Raw genomic sequence first — 21,839 nt, 5'->3', positions numbered from 1 at the left:
GCTATAGGGTGAATGCACCAATTTGTAAGTCGCTCTGGATAAGAGCGTCTGCTAAATGACGTAAATGTAATGTAAATGTAATATTTTTCATAATTTCATCATTAATAAACATTTTATTTAAACGCCAAAAATCTGGTGTTTCTATTTCAAACAGTTTTGTTATATCTCAGTCTTATGTGATGTATATAAAGTGTAATATTGGGATGCAAACTCAAAATGTAATACATTTCAACTCTATATCTGACATAGTACAGGTGTCTTCTTTTTTAAAGACCATAACCATGTGTGTGAGGTGTATACTTTACTTTCAAAGTAGATTTGTTTAAGACTACCAAGAAACACTCTGTGTGACCCTGATTTAGCCCACTGCAGTAAAAGGTTAACACTTGTATTTGGGTCAAATCATTCACTAAACCCTAAACCTCAACTACATCTCGTAATGAATAATGTGGAAATTGAGCAAGTTGAGGTGACTAAACTGCTTGGAGTAACCCTGGATTGTAGACTGTCATGGTCAAAACATGTTGATACAACAGTAGCTAAGATGGGGAGAAGTATGTCCATAATTAAGCACTGCTTAGCCTTCTTAACAACACTATCAAAAAGGCAGGTCCTACAGGCCCTAGTTTAGGGGCAGCACGGCTGGCACTTTAAAGTACACGGAGAGCTAACATTGATGACATGCATGTCAGTCTCTCCTGACTCAGAGTGGAAGAGAGATTGACTTCATCACTGCTTGTTTTTGTGAGAGGTGTCAACGAGCTGAATGTACCGAGCTGTATGTTTGGAATACTGACACACAGCTCGGCAACCCATGCATACCCCACAAGACATGCCACCAGAGGTCTCTTCACAGTCCCCAAGTCCAGAACGGACTATGGGAGGCGCACAGTACTACATAGAGCCATGACTACATTGAACTCTATTCCACATCAGGTAACTGATCCAAGCAGTAGAATCAGATTTAAAAAACAGGTAAACATACACCTTGTGGAACAGCGGGGACTGTGAAAAGACACACACACAGGTACATACACATATAGACACACACTCTACATAGACACACACTCTACACACACGTACACATGGATGTTGTATTGTAAATATGTGATAGTGGAGTAGTGGCCTGAGGGAACAAACTAAATGTATTGGGTAAAGTGTTATGAAATAATGTCATGTAATATTTTAAATTGAATATAACTGCCTTAATGTTGCAGGATCACAGGAAGAGTAGCAGCTGCCTTAGCAGCAGCAAATGGGGCTCCTTAAGATATACAAAATACAAAATAATTTTGCTTCTCTAATGAGCTAAAGGGAAATACACTGAAACAAAACCAAATAGATGAACTTGCTGGAGGTCTGTTGACCGACCTCCCCACATAGGAGCTAGTGTAGACTTGCCTACCTGTCGTAGAGTGACCAGTCCACAGATGGCTGATGGTACAACCAGAACATAAGACACTATACCAGTTATAGCCTCCCGAGTGGCGCAGTGGTCCGTGGGGAGGCTGTGCCACTAGAGATCCTGGTTCGAATCCAGGCTCTGTCGTAGCCGGCCGCGACCGGGAGACCCATGGGGCGTCGCACAATTGGCCCAGTGTCGTCTAGGGTAGGGGAGGGAATGGCAGGCAGGGATGTAGAGCATGGCGTTTGCAACGCCAGGGTTGTGGGTTTGATTCCCACGTATGAAAAAAATAAAATCATGTATGCACTCACTAACTGTAAGTTGCTCTGGATAAGAGCGTCTGCTAAATTACTAAAATGTAAATGTACAGCCTGTCTTTGTGGCTGCTGTCACTGTCAAAGTCTGCAGTGTATTTGATCTGAAACGCACTGCAGTCAAGCTTCACAGCATGCAGCTGCTCCTGCTACTTTCAGCTGGTTCTCGCCCTCCTCTCCTGGCCTTTCCTGCACTGCTTGGAAAATACTTGACAGTGACAGGTGAAAACGATATGGTGGAAGCACATCGGTCCTCGTCAGTTCTCTCAGATAAGAGAGATGAGGAGAAGACACATGTTTAAGGTAATTGAGACAGAACCTACCTCTGTCGGAACTGTCACTGCAGTCACTCGTCGCAGCTACTTTCTGCTACTCTCAACCCTCCTCTGGAAAGCTGCAGGAGAGACCAGGGGATAACAGCAGACTCTTTGATATCTGTCTCAGTGTCTTGGACTCACACAGATCCCCTGGGGGAACAATACTGTGCTAGGGTGATCTACCATGTAAAGTCACATCAATGTCTTCAGGATAGGACAGATGATGTTGTCTTTTTTTATTCACTAGTGGCTGAATGGCTCTACATCAATGTCTTTACAGGACAGATGATGTTTTTTTATTTTCTTTGGCTGCAATGGCTGCACATAATCCATAGTGTAGTGTCTTATGTTCTGGTTGAGGTGTTCCCCCTCATTAAACAGTAACTGGTATAGTGTCTTATGTTCTGGTTGAGGTGTTCCCCTCATTAAACAGTAACTGGTATAGTGTCTTATGTTCTGGTTGAGGTGTTCCCCCTCATTAAACAGTAACTGGTATAGTGTCTTATGTTCTGGTTGAGGTGTTCCCCCTCATTAAACAGTAACTGGTATAGTGTCTTATGTTCTGGTTGAGGTGTTCCCCTCATTAAACAGTAACTGGTATAGTGTCTTATGTTCTGGTTGAGGTGTTCCCCCTCATTAAACAGTAACTGGTATAGTGTCTTATGTTCTGGTTGAGGTGTTCCCCTCATTAAACAGCAACTGGTATAGTGTCTTATGTTCTGGTTGAGGTGTTCCCCTCATTAAACAGTAACTGGTATAGTGTCTTATGTTCTGGTTGAGGTGTTCCCCTCATTAAACAGTAAATGGTATAGTGTCTTATGTTCTGGTTGAGGTGTCCCCCTCATTAAACAGTAAATGGTATAGTGTCTTATGTTCTGGTTGAGGTGTTCCCCTCATTAAACAGTAACTGGTATAGTGTCTTGTGTTCTGGTTGAGGTGTTCCCCCTCATTAAACAGTAACTGGTATAGTGTCTTATGTTCTGGTTGAGGTGTTCCCCTCATTAAACAGTAACTGGTATAGTGTCTTGTGTTCTGGTTGAGGTGTTCCCCTCATTAAACAGTAAATGGTATAGTGTCTTATGTTCTGGTTGAGGTGTTCCCCCTCATTAAACAGTAACTGGTATAGTGTCTTATGTTCTGGTTGAGGTGTTCCCCTCATTAAACAGTAACTGGTATAGTGTCTTATGTTCTGGTTGAGGTGTTCCCCTCATTAAACAGTAAATGGTATAGTGTCTTATGTTCTGGTTGAGTTGTTCCCCTCATTAAACAGTAACTGGTATAGTGTCTTATGTTCTGGTTGAGGTGTTCCCCTCATTAAACAGTAAATGGTATAGTGTCTTATGTTCTGGTTGAGGTGTTCCCCTCATTAAACAGTAACTGGTATAGTATCTTATGTTCTGGTTGAGGTGTTCCCCCTCATTAAACAGTAACTGGTATAGTGTCTTATGTTCTGGTTGAGGTGTTCCCCCTCATTAAACAGTAACTGGTATAGTGTCTTATGTTCTGGTTGAGGTGTTCCCCTCATTAAACAGTAACTGGTATAGTGTCTTATGTTCTGGTTGAGGTGTTCCCCCTCATTAAACAGTAACTGGTATAGTGTCTTATGTTCTGGTTGAGGTGTTCCCCCTCATTAAACAGTAACTGGTATAGTGTCTTATGTTCTGGTTGAGGTGTTCCCCCTCATTAAACAGTAACTGGTATAGTGTCTTATGTTCTGGTTGAGGTGTTCCCCCTCATTAAACAGTAACTGGTATAGTGTCTTATGTTCTGGTTGAGGTGTTCCCCTCATTAAACAGTAACTGGTATAGTGTCTTATGTTCTGGTTGAGGTGTTCCCCCTCATTAAACAGTAACTGGTATAGTGTCTTATGTTCTGGTTGAGGTGTTCCCCCTCATTAAACAGTAACTGGTATAGTGTCTTATGTTCTGGTTGTGGTGTTCCCCCTCATTAAACAGTAACTGGTATAGTGTCTTATGTTCTGGTTGAGGTGTTCCCCTCATTAAACAGTAACTGGTATAGTGTCTTATGTTCTGGTTGAGGTGTTCCCCTCATTAAACAGTAACTGGTATAGTGTCTTATGTTCTGGTTGAGGTGTTCCCCCTCATTAAACAGTAACTGGTATAGTGTCTTATGTTCTGGTTTAGGTGTTCCCCTCATTAAACAGTAACTGGTATAGTGTCTTATGTTCTGGTTGAGGTGTTCCCCTCATTAAACAGTAACTGGTATAGTTTCTAATGTTCTGGTTGAGGTGTTCCCCTCATTAAACAGTCTCTGGTATAGTGTATTATGTTCTGGTTGAGGTGTTCCCCTCATTAAACAGTAACTGGTATAGTGTCTTATGTTCTGGTTGAGGTGTTCCCCTCATTAAACAGTAACTGGTATAGTGTATTATGTTCTGGTTGAGGTGTTCCCCTCATTAAACAGTAACTGGTATAGTGTCTTATGTTCTGGTTGAGGTGTTCCCCCTCATTAAACAGTAACTGGTATAGTGTCTTATGTTCTGGTTGAGGTGTTCCCCTCATTAAACAGTAAATGGTATAGTGTCTTATGTTCTGGTTGAGGTGTTCCCCTCATTAAACAGTAACTGGTATAGTGTCTTATGTTCTGGTTGAGGTGTTCCCCTCATTAAACAGTAACTGGTATAGTGTCTTATGTTCTGGTTGAGGTGTTCCCCTCATTAAACAGTAACTGGTATAGTGTCTTATGTTCTGGTTGAGTTGTTCCCCTCATTAAACAGTAACTGGTATAGTGTCTTATGTTCTGGTTGAGGTGTTCCCCTCATTAAACAGTAAATGGTATAGTGTCTTATGTTCTGGTTGAGGTGTTCCCCTCATTAAACAGTAACTGGTATAGTATCTTATGTTCTGGTTGAGGTGTTCCCCCTCATTAAACAGTAACTGGTATAGTGTCTTATGTTCTGGTTGAGGTGTTCCCCCTCATTAAACAGTAACTGGTATAGTGTCTTATGTTCTGGTTGAGGTGTTCCCCTAATTAAACAGTAACTGGTATAGTGTCTTATGTTCTGGTTGAGGTGTTCCCACTCATTAAACAGTAACTGGTATAGTGTCTTATGTTCTGGTTGAGGTGTTCCCCCTCATTAAACAGTAACTGGTATAGTGTCTTATGTTCTGGTTGAGGTGTTCCCCCTCATTAAACAGTAACTGGTATAGTGTCTTATGTTCTGGTTGAGGTGTTCCCCTCATTAAACAGTAACTTGTATAGTGTCTTATGTTCTGGTTGAGGTGTTCCCCTCATTAAACAGTAACTGGTATAGTTTCTAATGTTCTGGTTGAGGTGTTCCCCTCATTAAACAGTCTCTGGTATAGTGTCTTATGTTCTGGTTGAGGTGTTCCCCTCATTAAACAGTAACTGGTATAGTGTCTTATGTTCTGGTTGAGGTGTTCCCCTCATTAAACAGTAACTGGTATAGTGTCTTATGTTCTGGTTGTGGTGTTCCCCCTCATTAAACAGTAACTGGTATAGTGTCTTATGTTCTGGTTGAGGTGTTCCCCTCATTAAACAGTAACTGGTATAGTGTCTTATGTTCTGGTTGAGGTGTTCCCCTCATTAAACAGTAACTGGTATAGTGTCTTATGTTCTGGTTGAGGTGTTCCCCCTCATTAAACAGTAACTGGTATAGTGTCTTATGTTCTGGTTGAGGTGTTCCCCTCATTAAACAGTAACTGGTATAGTGTCTTATGTTCTGGTTGAGGTGTTCCCCTCATTAAACAGTAACTGGTATAGTTTCTAATGTTCTGGTTGAGGTGTTCCCCTCATTAAACAGTCTCTGGTATAGTGTCTTATGTTCTGGTTGAGGTGTTCCCCCTCATTAAACAGTAACTGGTATAGTGTCTTATGTTCTGGTTGAGGTGTTCCCCTCATTAAACAGTAACTGGTATAGTGTATTATGTTCTGGTTGAGGTGTTCCCCTCATTAAACAGTAACTGGTATAGTGTCTTATGTTCTGGTTGAGGTGTTCCCCCTCATTAAACAGTAACTGGTATAGTGTCTTATGTTCTGGTTGAGGTGTTCCCCTCATTAAACAGTAAATGGTATAGTGTCTTATGTTCTGGTTGAGGTGTTCCCCTCATTAAACAGTAACTGGTATAGTGTCTTATGTTCTGGTTGAGGTGTTCCCCCTCATTAAACAGTAACTGGTATAGTGTCTTATGTTCTGGTTGAGGTGTTCCCCCTCATTAAACAGTAACTGGTATAGTGTCTTATGTTCTGGTTGAGGTGTTCCCCTCATTAAACAGTAACTGGTATAGTGTCTTATGTTCTGGTTGAGGTGTTCCCCTCATTAAACAGTAAATGGTATAGTGTCTTATGTTCTGGTTGAGGTGTTCCCCCTCATTAAACAGTAACTGGTATAGTGTCTTATGTTCTGGTTGAGGTGTTCCCCTCATTAAACAGTAACTGGTATAGTGTCTTATGTTCTGGTTGAGGTGTTCCCACTCATTAAACAGTAAATGGTATAGTGTCTTATGTTCTGGTTGAGTTGTTCCCCTCATTAAACAGTAACTGGTATAGTGTCTTATGTTCTGGTTGAGGTGTTCCCCTCATTAAACAGTAAATGGTATAGTGTCTTATGTTCTGGTTGAGGTGTTCCCCTCATTAAACAGTAACTGGTATAGTATCTTATGTTCTGGTTGAGGTGTTCCCCCTCATTAAACAGTAACTGGTATAGTGTCTTATGTTCTGGTTGAGGTGTTCCCCCTCATTAAACAGTAACTGGTATAGTGTCTTATGTTCTGGTTGAGGTGTTCCCCTCATTAAACAGTAACTGGTATAGTGTCTTATGTTCTGGTTGAGGTGTTCCCCCTCATTAAACAGTAACTGGTATAGTGTCTTATGTTCTGGTTGAGGTGTTCCCCCTCATTAAACAGTAACTGGTATAGTGTCTTATGTTCTGGTTGAGGTGTTCCCCCTCATTAAACAGTAACTGGTATAGTGTCTTATGTTCTGGTTGAGGTGTTCCCCCTCATTAAACAGTAACTGGTATAGTGTCTTATGTTCTGGTTGAGGTGTTCCCCTCATTAAACAGTAACTGGTATAGTGTCTTATGTTCTGGTTGAGGTGTTCCCCCTCATTAAACAGTAACTGGTATAGTGTCTTATGTTCTGGTTGAGGTGTTCCCCCTCATTAAACAGTAACTGGTATAGTGTCTTATGTTCTGGTTGTGGTGTTCCCCCTCATTAAACAGTAACTGGTATAGTGTCTTATGTTCTGGTTGAGGTGTTCCCCTCATTAAACAGTAACTGGTATAGTGTCTTATGTTCTGGTTGAGGTGTTCCCCTCATTAAACAGTAACTGGTATAGTGTCTTATGTTCTGGTTGAGGTGTTCCCCCTCATTAAACAGTAACTGGTATAGTGTCTTATGTTCTGGTTTAGGTGTTCCCCTCATTAAACAGTAACTGGTATAGTGTCTTATGTTCTGGTTGAGGTGTTCCCCTCATTAAACAGTAACTGGTATAGTTTCTAATGTTCTGGTTGAGGTGTTCCCCTCATTAAACAGTCTCTGGTATAGTGTATTATGTTCTGGTTGAGGTGTTCCCCTCATTAAACAGTAACTGGTATAGTGTCTTATGTTCTGGTTGAGGTGTTCCCCTCATTAAACAGTAACTGGTATAGTGTATTATGTTCTGGTTGAGGTGTCCCCCTCATTAAACAGTAACTGGTATAGTGTCTTATGTTCTGGTTGAGGTGTTCCCCCTCATTAAACAGTAACTGGTATAGTGTCTTATGTTCTGGTTGAGGTGTTCCCCTCATTAAACAGTAAATGGTATAGTGTCTTATGTTCTGGTTGAGGTGTTCCCCTCATTAAACAGTAACTGGTATAGTGTCTTATGTTCTGGTTGAGGTGTTCCCCTCATTAAACAGTAACTGGTATAGTGTCTTATGTTCTGGTTGAGGTGTTCCCCTCATTAAACAGTAACTGGTATAGTGTCTTATGTTCTGGTTGAGTTGTTCCCCTCATTAAACAGTAACTGGTATAGTGTCTTATGTTCTGGTTGAGGTGTTCCCCTCATTAAACAGTAAATGGTATAGTGTCTTATGTTCTGGTTGAGGTGTTCCCCTCATTAAACAGTAACTGGTATAGTATCTTATGTTCTGGTTGAGGTGTTCCCCCTCATTAAACAGTAACTGGTATAGTGTCTTATGTTCTGGTTGAGGTGTTCCCCCTCATTAAACAGTAACTGGTATAGTGTCTTATGTTCTGGTTGAGGTGTTCCCCTCATTAAACAGTAACTGGTATAGTGTCTTATGTTCTGGTTGAGGTGTTCCCACTCATTAAACAGTAACTGGTATAGTGTCTTATGTTCTGGTTGAGGTGTTCCCCCTCATTAAACAGTAACTGGTATAGTGTCTTATGTTCTGGTTGAGGTGTTCCCCCTCATTAAACAGTAACTGGTATAGTGTCTTATGTTCTGGTTGAGGTGTTCCCCTCATTAAACAGTAACTTGTATAGTGTCTTATGTTCTGGTTGAGGTGTTCCCCTCATTAAACAGTAACTGGTATAGTTTCTAATGTTCTGGTTGAGGTGTTCCCCTCATTAAACAGTCTCTGGTATAGTGTCTTATGTTCTGGTTGAGGTGTTCCCCTCATTAAACAGTAACTGGTATAGTGTCTTATGTTCTGGTTGAGGTGTTCCCCTCATTAAACAGTAACTGGTATAGTGTCTTATGTTCTGGTTGTGGTGTTCCCCCTCATTAAACAGTAACTGGTATAGTGTCTTATGTTCTGGTTGAGGTGTTCCCCTCATTAAACAGTAACTGGTATAGTGTCTTATGTTCTGGTTGAGGTGTTCCCCTCATTAAACAGTAACTGGTATAGTGTCTTATGTTCTGGTTGAGGTGTTCCCCCTCATTAAACAGTAACTGGTATAGTGTCTTATGTTCTGGTTGAGGTGTTCCCCTCATTAAACAGTAACTGGTATAGTGTCTTATGTTCTGGTTGAGGTGTTCCCCTCATTAAACAGTAACTGGTATAGTTTCTAATGTTCTGGTTGAGGTGTTCCCCTCATTAAACAGTCTCTGGTATAGTGTCTTATGTTCTGGTTGAGGTGTTCCCCCTCATTAAACAGTAACTGGTATAGTGTCTTATGTTCTGGTTGAGGTGTTCCCCTCATTAAACAGTAACTGGTATAGTGTCTTATGTTCTGGTTGAGGTGTTCCCACTCATTAAACAGTAACTGGTATAGTGTCTTATGTTCTGGTTGAGGTGTTCCCCCTCATTAAACAGTAACTGGTATAGTGTCTTATGTTCTGGTTGAGGTGTTCCCCCTCATTAAACAGTAACTGGTATAGTGTCTTATGTTCTGGTTGAGGTGTTCCCCTCATTAAACAGTAACTTGTATAGTGTCTTATGTTCTGGTTGAGGTGTTCCCCTCATTAAACAGTAACTGGTATAGTTTCTAATGTTCTGGTTGAGGTGTTCCCCTCATTAAACAGTCTCTGGTATAGTGTCTTATGTTCTGGTTGAGGTGTTCCCCTCATTAAACAGTAACTGGTATAGTGTCTTATGTTCTGGTTGAGGTGTTCCCCTCATTAAACAGTAACTGGTATAGTGTCTTATGTTCTGGTTGTGGTGTTCCCCCTCATTAAACAGTAACTGGTATAGTGTCTTATGTTCTGGTTGAGGTGTTCCCCTCATTAAACAGTAACTGGTATAGTGTCTTATGTTCTGGTTGAGGTGTTCCCCTCATTAAACAGTAACTGGTATAGTGTCTTATGTTCTGGTTGAGGTGTTCCCCCTCATTAAACAGTAACTGGTATAGTGTCTTATGTTCTGGTTGAGGTGTTCCCCTCATTAAACAGTAACTGGTATAGTGTCTTATGTTCTGGTTGAGGTGTTCCCCTCATTAAACAGTAACTGGTATAGTTTCTAATGTTCTGGTTGAGGTGTTCCCCTCATTAAACAGTCTCTGGTATAGTGTCTTATGTTCTGGTTGAGGTGTTCCCCCTCATTAAACAGTAACTGGTATAGTGTCTTATGTTCTGGTTGAGGTGTTCCCCTCATTAAACAGTAACTGGTATAGTGTATTATGTTCTGGTTGAGGTGTTCCCCTCATTAAACAGTAACTGGTATAGTGTCTTATGTTCTGGTTGAGGTGTTCCCCCTCATTAAACAGTAACTGGTATAGTGTCTTATGTTCTGGTTGAGGTGTTCCCCTCATTAAACAGTAAATGGTATAGTGTCTTATGTTCTGGTTGAGGTGTTCCCCTCATTAAACAGTAACTGGTATAGTGTCTTATGTTCTGGTTGAGGTGTTCCCCTCATTAAACAGTAAATGGTATAGTGTCTTATGTTCTGGTTGAGTTGTTCCCCTCATTAAACAGTAACTGGTATAGTGTCTTATGTTCTGGTTGAGGTGTCCCCCTCATTAAACAGTAAATGGTATAGTGTCTTATGTTCTGGTTGAGGTGTTCCCCTCATTAAACAGTAACTGGTATAATATCTTATGTTCTGGTTGAGGTGTTCCCCCTCATTAAACAGTAACTGGTATAGTGTCTTATCAATCAATCAATCAATTTTATTTTATATAGCCCTTCGTACATCAGCTAATATCTCGAAGTGCTGTACAGAAACCCAGCCTAAAACCCCAAACAGCTAGTAATGCAGGTGTAGAAGCACGGTGGCTAGGAAAAACTCCCTAGAAAGGCCAAAACCTAGGAAGAAACCTAGAGAGGAACCAGGAAGGATATAACCCCACCCACTCTGCCAAAGCACAGCCCCCGCACCACTAGAGGGATATCCTCAACCACCAACTTACAATCCTGAGACAAGGCCGAGTATAGCCCACAGAGGTCTCCACCACAGCACAAATCAAGGGGGGGCGCCAACCCAGACAGGAAGATCACGTCAGTAACTCAACCCACTCAAGTGACGCACCCCTCCTAGGGACGGCATGAAAGAGCACCAGCAAGCCAGTGACTCAGCCCCTGTAACAGGGTTAGAGGCAGAGAACCCCAGTGGAGAGAGGGGAACCGGCCTGGCAGAGACAGCAAGGGCTGTTCGTTGCTCCAGAGCCTTTCCGTTCACCTTCACACTCCTGGGCCAGACTACACTCAATCATATGACCTACTGAAGAGATAAGTCTTCAGTAAAGACTTAAAGGTTGAGACCGAGTCTGCGTCTCTCACATGGGTAGGCAGACTGTTCCATAAAAATGGAGATCTATAGGAGAAAGCCCTGCCTCCCGCTGTTTGCTTAGAAATTCTAGGGACAATTAGGAGGCCTGCGTCTTGTGACCGTAGCGTACGTATTGGTATGTACGGCAGGACCAACTCGGAAAGATAGGTAGGAGCAAGCCCATGTAACGCTTTATAGGTTAACAGTAAAACCTTGAAATCAGCCCTTGCCTTAACAGGAAGCCAGTGTAGGGAAGCTAGCACTGGAGTAATATGATCAAATTTCTTGGTTCTAGTCAGGATTCTAGCAGCCGTATTTAGCACTAACTGAAGTTTATTTAGTGCTTTATCCGGGTAGCCGGAAAGTAGAGCATTGCAGTAGTCTAACCTAGAAGTAACAAATGCATGGATTAATTTTTCTGCATCATTTTTGGACAGAAAATTTCTGATTTTTGCAATGTTACGTAGATGGAAAAAAGCTGTCCTTGAAACAGTCTTGATATGTTCGTCAAAAGAGAGATCAGGGTCAAGAGTAACGCCGAGGTCCTTCACAGTTTTATTTGAGACGACTTTACAACCATCAAGATGAATTGTCAGATTTAACAGAAGATCTCTTTGTTTCTTGGGACCTAGAACAAGCATCTCTGTTTTGTCCGAGTTTAAAAGTAGAAAGTTTTCAGCCATCCACTTCCTTATGTCTGAAACACAGGCTTCTAGCGAGGGCAATTTTGGGGCTTCACCATGTTTCATTGAAATGTACAGCTGTGTGTCATCCGCATAGCAGTGAAAGTTAACATTATGTTTTCGAATAACATCCCCAAGAGGTAAAATATATAGTGAAAACAATAGTGGTCCTAAAACGGAACCTTGAGGAACACCGAAATGTACAGTTGATTTGTCGGAGGACAGACCATTCACAGAGACAAACTGATATCTTTCCGACAGGTAAGATCTAAACCAGGCCAGAACTTGTCCGTGTAGACCAATTTGGGTTTCCAGTCTCTCCAAAAGAATGTGGTGATCGATGGTGTCAAAGGCAGCACTAAGGTCTAGTAGCACGAGGACAGATGCAGAGCCTCGGTCTGACGCCATTAAAAGGTCATTTACCACCTTCACAAGTGCAGTCTCAGTGCTATGATGGGGTCTAAAACCAGACTGAAGCATTTCGTATGCATTGTTTGTCTTCAGAAAGGCAGTGAGTTGCTGCGCAACAGCTTTTTCTAAAATTTTTGAGAGGAATGGAAGATTCGATATAGGCCGATAGTTTTTTATATTTTCCGGGTCAAGGTTTGGCTTTTTCAAGAGAGGCTTTATCACTGCCACTTTTAGTGAGTTTGGTACACATCCGGTGGATAGAGAGCTGTTTATTATGTTCAACATAGGAGGGCCAAGCACAGGAAGCAGCTCCTTCAGCAGTTTAGTAGGAATAGGATCCAGTATGCAGCTTGAAGGTTTAGAGGCCATGATTATTTTCATCATTGTGTCAAGAGATATAGTACTAAAACACTTAAGTGTCTCTCCCGATCCCAGGCCCTCGCAGAGCTGTGCAGATCCAGGACAGCTAAGCCCTGGAGGAATACGCAGATTCAAAGAGGAGTCCGTAATTTGCTTTCTAATGGTCATGATCTTTTCCTCAAAGAAGTTCATGAATTTATTACTGCTGAAGTGAAAGCCATCCTCTCTTGGGGAATGCTGCTTTTTAGTTAGCTTTGCAACAGTATCAAAAAGAAATTTTGGATTGTTCTTATTTTCCTCGATTAAGTTGGAAAAGTAGGATGATCGAGCAGCAGTGAGGGCTCTTCGGTACTGCACGGTACTGTCTTTCCAAGCTAGTCGGAAGACTTCCAGTTTGGTGTGGCGCCATTTCCGTTCCAATTTCCTGGAAGCTTGCTTCAAAGCTCGGGTATTTTCTGTATACCAGGGAGCTAGTTTCTTATGACAAATGTTTTTCGTTTTTAGGGGTGCAACTGCATCTAGGGTATTGCGCAAGGTTAAATTGAGTTCCTCAGTTAAGTGGTTAACTGATTTTTGTCCTCTGACGTCCTTGGGTAGGCAGAAGGAGTCTGGAAGGGCATCAAGGAATTTTTGTGTTGTCTGAGAATTTATAGCACGACTTTTGATGCTCCTTGGTTGGGGTCTGAGCAGATTATTTGTTGCGATTGCAAACGTAATAAAATGGTGGTCCGATAGTCCAGGATTTTGTGGAAAAACATTAAGATCTACAACATTTATTCCATGGGACAAAACTAGGTCCAGAGTATGACTGTGGCAGTGAGTAGGTCCAGAGACATGTTGGACAAAACCCACTGAGTCGATGATGGCTCCGAAAGACTTTTGGAGTGGGTCTGTGGACTTCTCCATGTGAATATTAAAATCACCAAAAATTAGAATATGATCTGCTATGACTACAAGGTCTGATAGGAATTCAGGAAACTCAGAGAGGAACGCTGTATATGGCCCAGGAGGCCTGTAAACAGTAGCTATAAAAAGTGATTGAGTAGGCTGCATAGATTTCATGACTAGAAGCTCAAAAGACGAAAACGCCATTTTTTTTTTTGTAAATTGAAATTTGCTATCGTAAATGTTAGCAACACCTCCGCCTTTGCGGGATGCACGGGGAATATGGTCACTAGTGTAACCAGGAGGTGAGGCCTCATTTAACACAGCAAATTCATCAGGCTTAAGCCATGTTTCAGTCAGGCCAATCACATCAAGATTATGATCAGTGATTAGTTCATTGACTATGACTGCCTTTGAAGTGAGGGATCTAACATTAAGTAACCCTATTTTGAGATGTGAGGTATCACGATCTCTTTCAATAATGGCAGGAATGGAGGAGGTCTTTATCCTAATAAGATTGCTAAGGCGAACACCGCCATGTTTAGTTTTGCCCAACCTAGGTCGAGGCACAGACACAGTCTCAATGGGTATGGCTGAGCTGACTACACTGACTATGCTATTGGCAGACTCCACTAAGCTGGCAGGTTGGCTAACAGCCTGCTGCCTGGCCTGCACCCTATTTCACTGTGGGGCTAGAGGAGTTAGAGCCCTATCTATGTTGGTAGATAAGATGAGAGCACCCCTCCAGCTAGGATGGAGTCCGTCACTCCTCAGCAGGTCAGGCTTGGTCCTGTTTGTGGGTGAGTCCCAGAAAGAGGGCCAATTATCTACAAATTCTATCTTTTGGGAGGGGCAGAAAACAGTTTTCAACCAGCGATTGAGTGCTGAGACTCTGCTGTAGAGCTCGTCACTCCCCCTAACTGGGAGGGGGCCAGAGACAATTACTCGATGCCGACACATCTTTCTAGCTGATTTACACGCTGAAGCTATGTTGCACTTGGTGACCTCTGACTGTTTCATCCTAACATCGTTGGTGCCGACGTGGATAACAATATCTCTATACTCTCTACACTCGCCAGTTTTAGCTTTAGCCAGCACCATCTTTAGATTAGCCTTAACGTCGGTAGCCCTGCCCCCTGGTAAACAGTGTATGATCGCTGGGTGATTCGTTTTAAGTCTAATACTGCGGATAATGGAGTCGCCAATGACTTGGGTTTTCAATTTGTCAGAGCTAATGGTGGGAGCCTTCGGCGTCTCAGATCCCGTAACGGGAGGAGTAGAGACAAGAGAAGACTCAGACTCAGACTCCGACTCGCTACATAATGGGGAAAACCGGTTGAAAGTTTCTGTCGGCTGAATGAGCGACACCGGTTGAGCATTCCGACAGTATTTCCCTCCAGAAGCCATGAGAAAGTTGTCCGGCTGCGGGGACTGTGCGGGGGGATTTATACTAACGTTACTATCTGTACTTACTGGTGGCACAGACGCTGTTTCTTCCTTTCCTACACTGAAATTACCCTTGCCTAACGATTGCGTCTGAAGCTGGGCTTGTAGCACAGCTATTCTCGCCGTAAGGCGATCGTTCTCCTGTATATTATGAGTACAGCGACTGCAATTAGAAGACATCATGTTAATGTTACTACTTAGCTTCGGCTGTTGAAGATGTTGACGAACCATGTCCAGATAAAGCGTCCGGAGGTGGTTGAGGTGTTCCCCCTCATTAAACAGTAACTGGTATAGTGTCTTATGTTCTGGTTGAGGTGTTCCCCTCATTAAACAGTAACTGGTATAGTGTCTTATGTTCTGGTTGAGGTGTTCCCCCTCATTAAACAGTAACTGGTATAGTGTCTTATGTTCTGGTTGAGGTGTTCCCCCTCATTAAACAGTAACTGGTATAGTGTCTTATGTTCTGGTTGAGGTGTTCCCCCTCATTAAACAGTAACTGGTATAGTGTCTTATGTTCTGGTTGAGGTGTTCCCCCTCATTAAACAGTAACTGGTATAGTGTCTTATGTTCTGGTTGAGGTGTTCCCCTCATTAAACAGTAACTGGTATAGTGTCTTATGTTCTGGTTGAGGTGTTCCCCCTCATTAAACAGTAACTGGTATAGTGTCTTATGTTCTGGTTGAGGTGTTCCCCCTCATTAAACAGTAACTGGTATAGTGTCTTATGTTCTGGTTGAGGTGTTCCCCCTCATTAAACAGTAACTGGTATAGTGTCTTATGTTCTGGTTGAGGTGTTCCCCTCATTAAACAGTAACTGGTATAGTGTCTTATGTTCTGGTTGAGGTGTTCCCCTCATTAAACAGTAACTGGTATAGTTTCTAATGTTCTGGTTGAGGTGTTCCCCTCATTAAACAGTCTCTGGTATAGTGTCTTATGTTCTGGTTGAGGTGTTCCCCTCATTAAACAGTAACTGGTATAGTGTCTTATGTTCTGGTTGAGGTGTTCCCCTCATTAAACAGTAACTGGTATAGTGTCTTATGTTCTGGTTGAGGTGTTCCCCTCATTAAACAGTAACTGGTATAGTGTCTTATGTTCTGGTTGAGGTGTTCCCCTCATTAAACAGTAACTGGTATAGTGTCTTATGTTCTGGTTGAGGTGTTCCCCCTCATTAAACAGTAACTGGTATAGTGTCTTATGTTCTGGTTGAGGTGTTCCCCTCATTAAACAGTAACTGGTATAGTGTCTTATGTTCTGGTTGAGGTGTTCCCCTCATTAAACAGTAACTGGTATAGTTTCTAATGTTCTGGTTGAGGTGTTCCCCTCATTAAACAGTAACTGGTATAGTGTCTTATGTTCTGGTTGAGGTGTCCCCCTCATTAAACAGTAACTGGTATAGTGTCTTATGTTCTGGTTGAGGTGTTCCCCTCATTAAACAGTAACTGGTATAGTGTCTTATGTTCTGGTTGAGGTGTTCCCCCTCATTAAACAGTAACTGGTATAGTGTCTTATGTTCTGGTTGAGGTGTTCCCCCTCATTAAACAGTAACTGGTATAGTGTCTTATGTTCTGGTTGAGGTGTTCCCCTCATTAAACAGTAACTGGTCTAGTCTGGTAGTTGTGCCATTTTAGCAAACCCTAGTCAACAGGTGTTACTACAATATACTACAGTAAGGTCCGCAAAACACTACAGCGTAAACTACAGTCATGTATGCGAAAACACTACAGTAAATACTACAGTCATGTATGCAAAAACACTACAGTAAATACTATAGTACATACATATACTGGGCGGCAGGTAGCTTAGTGGTTAAGAGCGTTGTGCCAGCAACCGAAAGGTCGCTGGTTCTAATCCCTGAGCCGACTAGGTGAAAAATCTGCCGTTGTGCCCTTGAGCAAGGCACTTAACCCTAGTCTCTCTGGATAAGAGCGTCTGCTAAATGACTAAAATGTAAATATAGTGAAGTTACAGAATTTAGACCATAGTATACTGAAGTATTTTTTCGTGTGTATAGTGTACAACGATGCTATGTCACATTCCATTTACATCAAATTCTGTGTACGTTATGTTCTGTGTGTGTTCCATTCTGTCTGTGCTCCATTCTATGTGTGTTCCATTGTGTGTGTTCCATTGTGTGTGTTCCATTCTGTGTGTGTTCCATTGTGTGTGTGTTCCATTTTGTGTGTGTTCCATTGTGTGTGTTCCATTCTGTGTTCCATTCTGTGTGTGTTCCATTCTGTGTGTGTTCCATTTTGTGTGTTCCATTCTGTGTGTTCCATTCTTTGTGTGTTCCATTATGTGTGTTCCATTCTGTGTGTTCCATTCTGTGTGTTCCATTCTGTGTGTTCCATTCTTTGTGTGTTCCATTCTGTGTGTTCCATTCTGTGTGTTCCATTCTGTGTATTCCATTCTGTGTGTTCCATTCTTTGTGTGTTCCATATCACTATAGGATCTTTGTCCATCCTGATCCTGGTCAGTAGCAGTGTACTATGAACTTGACTACAGTCCAATATGAGTAAAGAATGTTCCCTCTTTTTGAATCTTTCTCGTTCCTCTATGTCCAATCATTTGTTTTCTCATTAGACTCCTAGCATCCCTTGAAAAAGGCAGCAGCTGAAAGGTCTGCTGGCTGAACTACTGTATATTGAATTTTTTAAATGTACCCTATCTCTACATCAACGGTCTCTCTTCTTCTGTATATTCACACCAGAGCCTTCCATTCACACCATACAGTCTCATCACACCAGAGCCTTCCATTCACACCATACAGTCTCATCACACCAGAGCCTTCCATTCACACCATACAGTCTCATCACACCAGAGCCTTCCATTCACACCATACAGTCTCATCACACCAGAGCCTTCCATTCACACCATAGAGTCTCATCACACCAGAGCCTTCCATTCACACCATAGAGTCTCATCACACCAGAGCCTTCCATTCACACCATAGAGTCTCATCACACCAGAGCCTTCCATTCACACCATACAGTCTCATCACACCAGAGCCTTCCATTCACACCATACAGTCTCAACAAACCCGAGGTGGATCCAGTTCATCTATAGTATATATGATAGATATTGTTATTATTCTAAAGGCCTATTTTGTCTTGTGTCAAATGTAGTCTCTTGGTACATGACTGAATGTGTATATGCTTTCCCTTTGACATTTCAGAAAGCCAAGCAATATATTGGTTTGCAGCCCTGAAGAAGTCATGTATGGGTCGGTGCTTGTGTGTGTGTGTGTGTGTGTGTGTGTGTGTGTGTGTGTGTGCGCGCGCGTGTGCGGCAGGTAGCTTAGTGGGTAAGAGCGTTGTGCCGACTAGGTGAAAAATCTGTCAATGTGCCCTTGAGCAAGGCACTTAAACCTAATTGCTCCTGTAAGTCGCTCTGGATAAGAGCGTCTGCTAAAAATGCAAATGTATGTATGTGTGCGTCCTGGAGATTCCTACTGGCTGGAGTTCATAGTATTCTCACATGACACGATCCTTACTGCAAATAAGATGTGAATACCCAGTATGATATGTTAGCCTGACGATAACAGTTTTACTCTGTAGCTCACACAGCTTTTGATACATCAGCCAGCATAGGGATGGTGCGGGTTTCTTCCAGACGTGACGCTTGGCATTCAGGCCAAAGAGTTCAATCTTGGTTTCATCAGACCAGAGAATCTTGTTTCCCATGGTTTGAGAGTCCTTTAGGTGCCTTTTGGCAAAACTCCAAGCAGGCTGTGATATGCCTTTTGCTGAACCATTTATTTTACTAGGTAACTAACTAAGAACACATTATCTTTAATAACAGCAAGGACATGGGGAAGATTTACAAGGGAGGAGAGGATGGGGATGAATCAGCCAATGGGAAGTTCTGCATCCCAAATGAAACCCCACCCTTTTTCCTCTATAAAAAGGGTGTAGGGTGCTATGTGGGATGCACCCATTGTTTAAAAATGTAAGTTATTTCAAGAGGAGGAAGGAGGAGGAGGAGAGGGAGGGATAGAGCAGGAGGGAGGGGGACCGGAACATGGGAACAACAGGGAGGTGTCAAGACCTTGAAGATATAATCTGCCAAGTCTACAACGGCTTCGTTCTACCACACTATTTCAAACACAAACACAATGTGGCTACTTTCTGTTGACTCTCTCTCTCTCTCTCTCTCTCTCTCTCTCTCTCTCTCTCTCTCTCTCTCTCTCTCTCTCTCTCTCTCTCTCTCTCTCTCTCTCTCTCTCTCTCAATTCAATTCAATTCAAGTCAATTTAAGGGCTTTATTGGCATGGGAAACGTGTGCTAACATTGCCAAAGCAAGTGAAGTAGATAGTAAACAAAAGTGAAATAAACAATAAATATTAACAGTAAACATTACACTCAGAAGTTTCAAAAGAATAAAGACACTTCAAATGTCAAATTATGTATATATACAGTGTTGTAACAATGTGCAAATAGTTAAAGTACAAATGGGAAAATAAATAAACATAAATATGGGTTGCATTTACAATGGTGTTTGTTCTTCACTGGTTGCCCTTTTCATGTGGCAACAGGTCACAAATCTTGCAGCTGTGATGGCACACTGTGGTTTTTCACCCAGTAGATAAGGGAGTTTATCAAAATTGGGTTTTTTTTCGTTTTTTTTTGTGGATCGCTGTAATCTGAGGGAAATATGTGTCTCTAATATGGTCATACATTTGGCAGGAGGTTAGGAAGTGCAGCTCAGTTTCCACCTCATTTTGTGGGCAGTGTGCACATAGCCTGTCTTCTCTTGAGAGCCAGGTCTGCCTACGGCGGCCTTTCTCAATAGCAAGGCTATGCTCACTGAGTCTGTACATAGTCAAAGCTTTCCTTAAGTTTGGGTCAGTCACAGTGGTCAGGTATTCTGCCACTGTGTACTCTCTGTTTAGGGCCAAATAGCATTCTAGTTTGCTCTGTTTTTTTGTTTGTTCTTTCCAATGTGTCAAGTAATTCTCTTTTTGTTTTCTCATGATTTGGTTGGGTCTAGTTGTGTTGTTGTTGTTGTTGTTGTTGTCCTGGGGCTGTGTGGGGTCTGTTTGTGTTTGTGAACAGAGCCCCAGGACAAGCTTACTTAGGGGACTCTTCTCCAAGTTCATCTCTCTGTAGGTGATGGCTTTGTTATGGAAGGTTTGGGAATCGCTTCTTGGCACTCTCTCTCTCTCTCTCTCTCTCTCTCTCTCTCTCTCTCTCTCTCTCTCTCTCTCTCTCTCTCTCTCTCATCTTAGCACATAGGACCCCCAGCCGTCACAAACACTAGCAGGGTGCAGAGTGGAGTGGAGTATCCTGTCCAGTAAATTACTTAACCACTTCTCCCTCTCTCTCTCTCTCTCTCTCTCTCTCTCTCTCTCTCTCTCTCTCTCTCTCTCTCTCTCTCTCTCTCTCTCTCTCTCCCTCTCTCTCTCTCTCTCTCTCTCTCTCTCTCTCTCTCTCTCTCTCTCTCTCTCTCGCTCTCTCTCTCTCTCTCAAGACTACCCTCAAGGACATCTCAGTGTGACTGACTGACTGTTTCACTGACTGACTGACTATTTCACTGACTGACTGACTGACTGACTGTTTCACTGTCTGACTGACTGTTTCACTGACTCACTGACTGACTGACTGCACCATATTGTCCTTTATGAAAGCCAAGGTAAAACAGGAGAGATGACAGTGCTCTCTCCTACGTGTTGAGCTCTGTCAATGACTTTCACTGTACACATTAAACCAACCTCTGATGTTAAAGTGGCAATAAAGGAAAGATATGAAAAGTCAAAATGTAATATTTTTTACACGCAAAATAATTTCTGTGCCGCTTCTCTTGTTGTCACTTTCTCGCCATGATTATCACTGCATCTCCATTTAGGAAGAAGCATACAATGTTATCTAAACATGATTATCACTGCATCTCCATTTAGGAAGAAGCATACAATGTTATCTAAACATGATTATCACTGCATCTCCATTTAGGAAGAAGCATACAATGTTATCTAAACATGATTATCACTGCATCTCCATTTAGGAAGAAGCATACAATGTTATCTAAACATGATTATCACTGCATCTCCATTTAGGAAGAAGCATACAATGTTATCTAAACATGATTATCACTGCATCTCCATTTAGGAAGAAGCATACAATGTTACCTAAACATGATTATCACTGCATCTCCATTTAGGAAGAAGCATACAATGTTACCTAAACATGATTATCACTGCATCTCCATTTAGACGTGAAAGAAGCATACAATATTATGTAAACAAATAGCAGTACCTTTTTTCTGGGGCTCCCAGTCTAGCTACACAGAGACAGTGTCTAAGGAGGACATATAGCCAATGCACATTATAGTCACTATAGACATTATATGTATGTGTGTGTGTGTGTGTGTCTGTGTGTATGAGTGCGTGTCGTGCATGTTATGTATGTATGTGTGTGTGTGTGAATGTGTGTGTGTGTGTGTGTGTGTGTGTCTGTGTGTGTGTATGTGTGTGTGTATGTGTGTGTGTGCATGTGTGTCAGTCCGGGCGAAGGCAAAACAAATAAAATAAGGATTTGATAACTCGTCACCACCATCATTTAACATATAGTAAATACAGCTTCTAAAAGAGGACAGAAGAGTTTGCTGCACCAATGCCAAATACAATGTATGCACACTTGACTGTAAGTCGCTTTGGATAAAAGCGTCTGCTAAATGGAATATTATTATTATTATTATTATTACATTCACCATTCTATTACGTTCATCTTTTCTCACAGCAAATCAAGCTTTATTGACAGCACAGATGAAGAACAGGAAAGGGCCATTTGAACTAGTGATCGGACAGATTCTGTAAAGTATTCAAAGTTTCTCATCCTGTGGACTCTTCAAGGTGTATTACCTCCTACTACAGATGTAGGATCTTTATTTGATCA

Source organism: Coregonus lavaretus (assembly GCF_964263955.1).
Source record: "Coregonus lavaretus genome assembly, chromosome: 8".
Classification (NCBI taxonomy): domain Eukaryota; kingdom Metazoa; phylum Chordata; class Actinopteri; order Salmoniformes; family Salmonidae; genus Coregonus; species Coregonus lavaretus.
The sequence above is the reverse complement of the archived record's forward strand: the minus strand, read 5'-3'. Positions refer to the sequence as shown.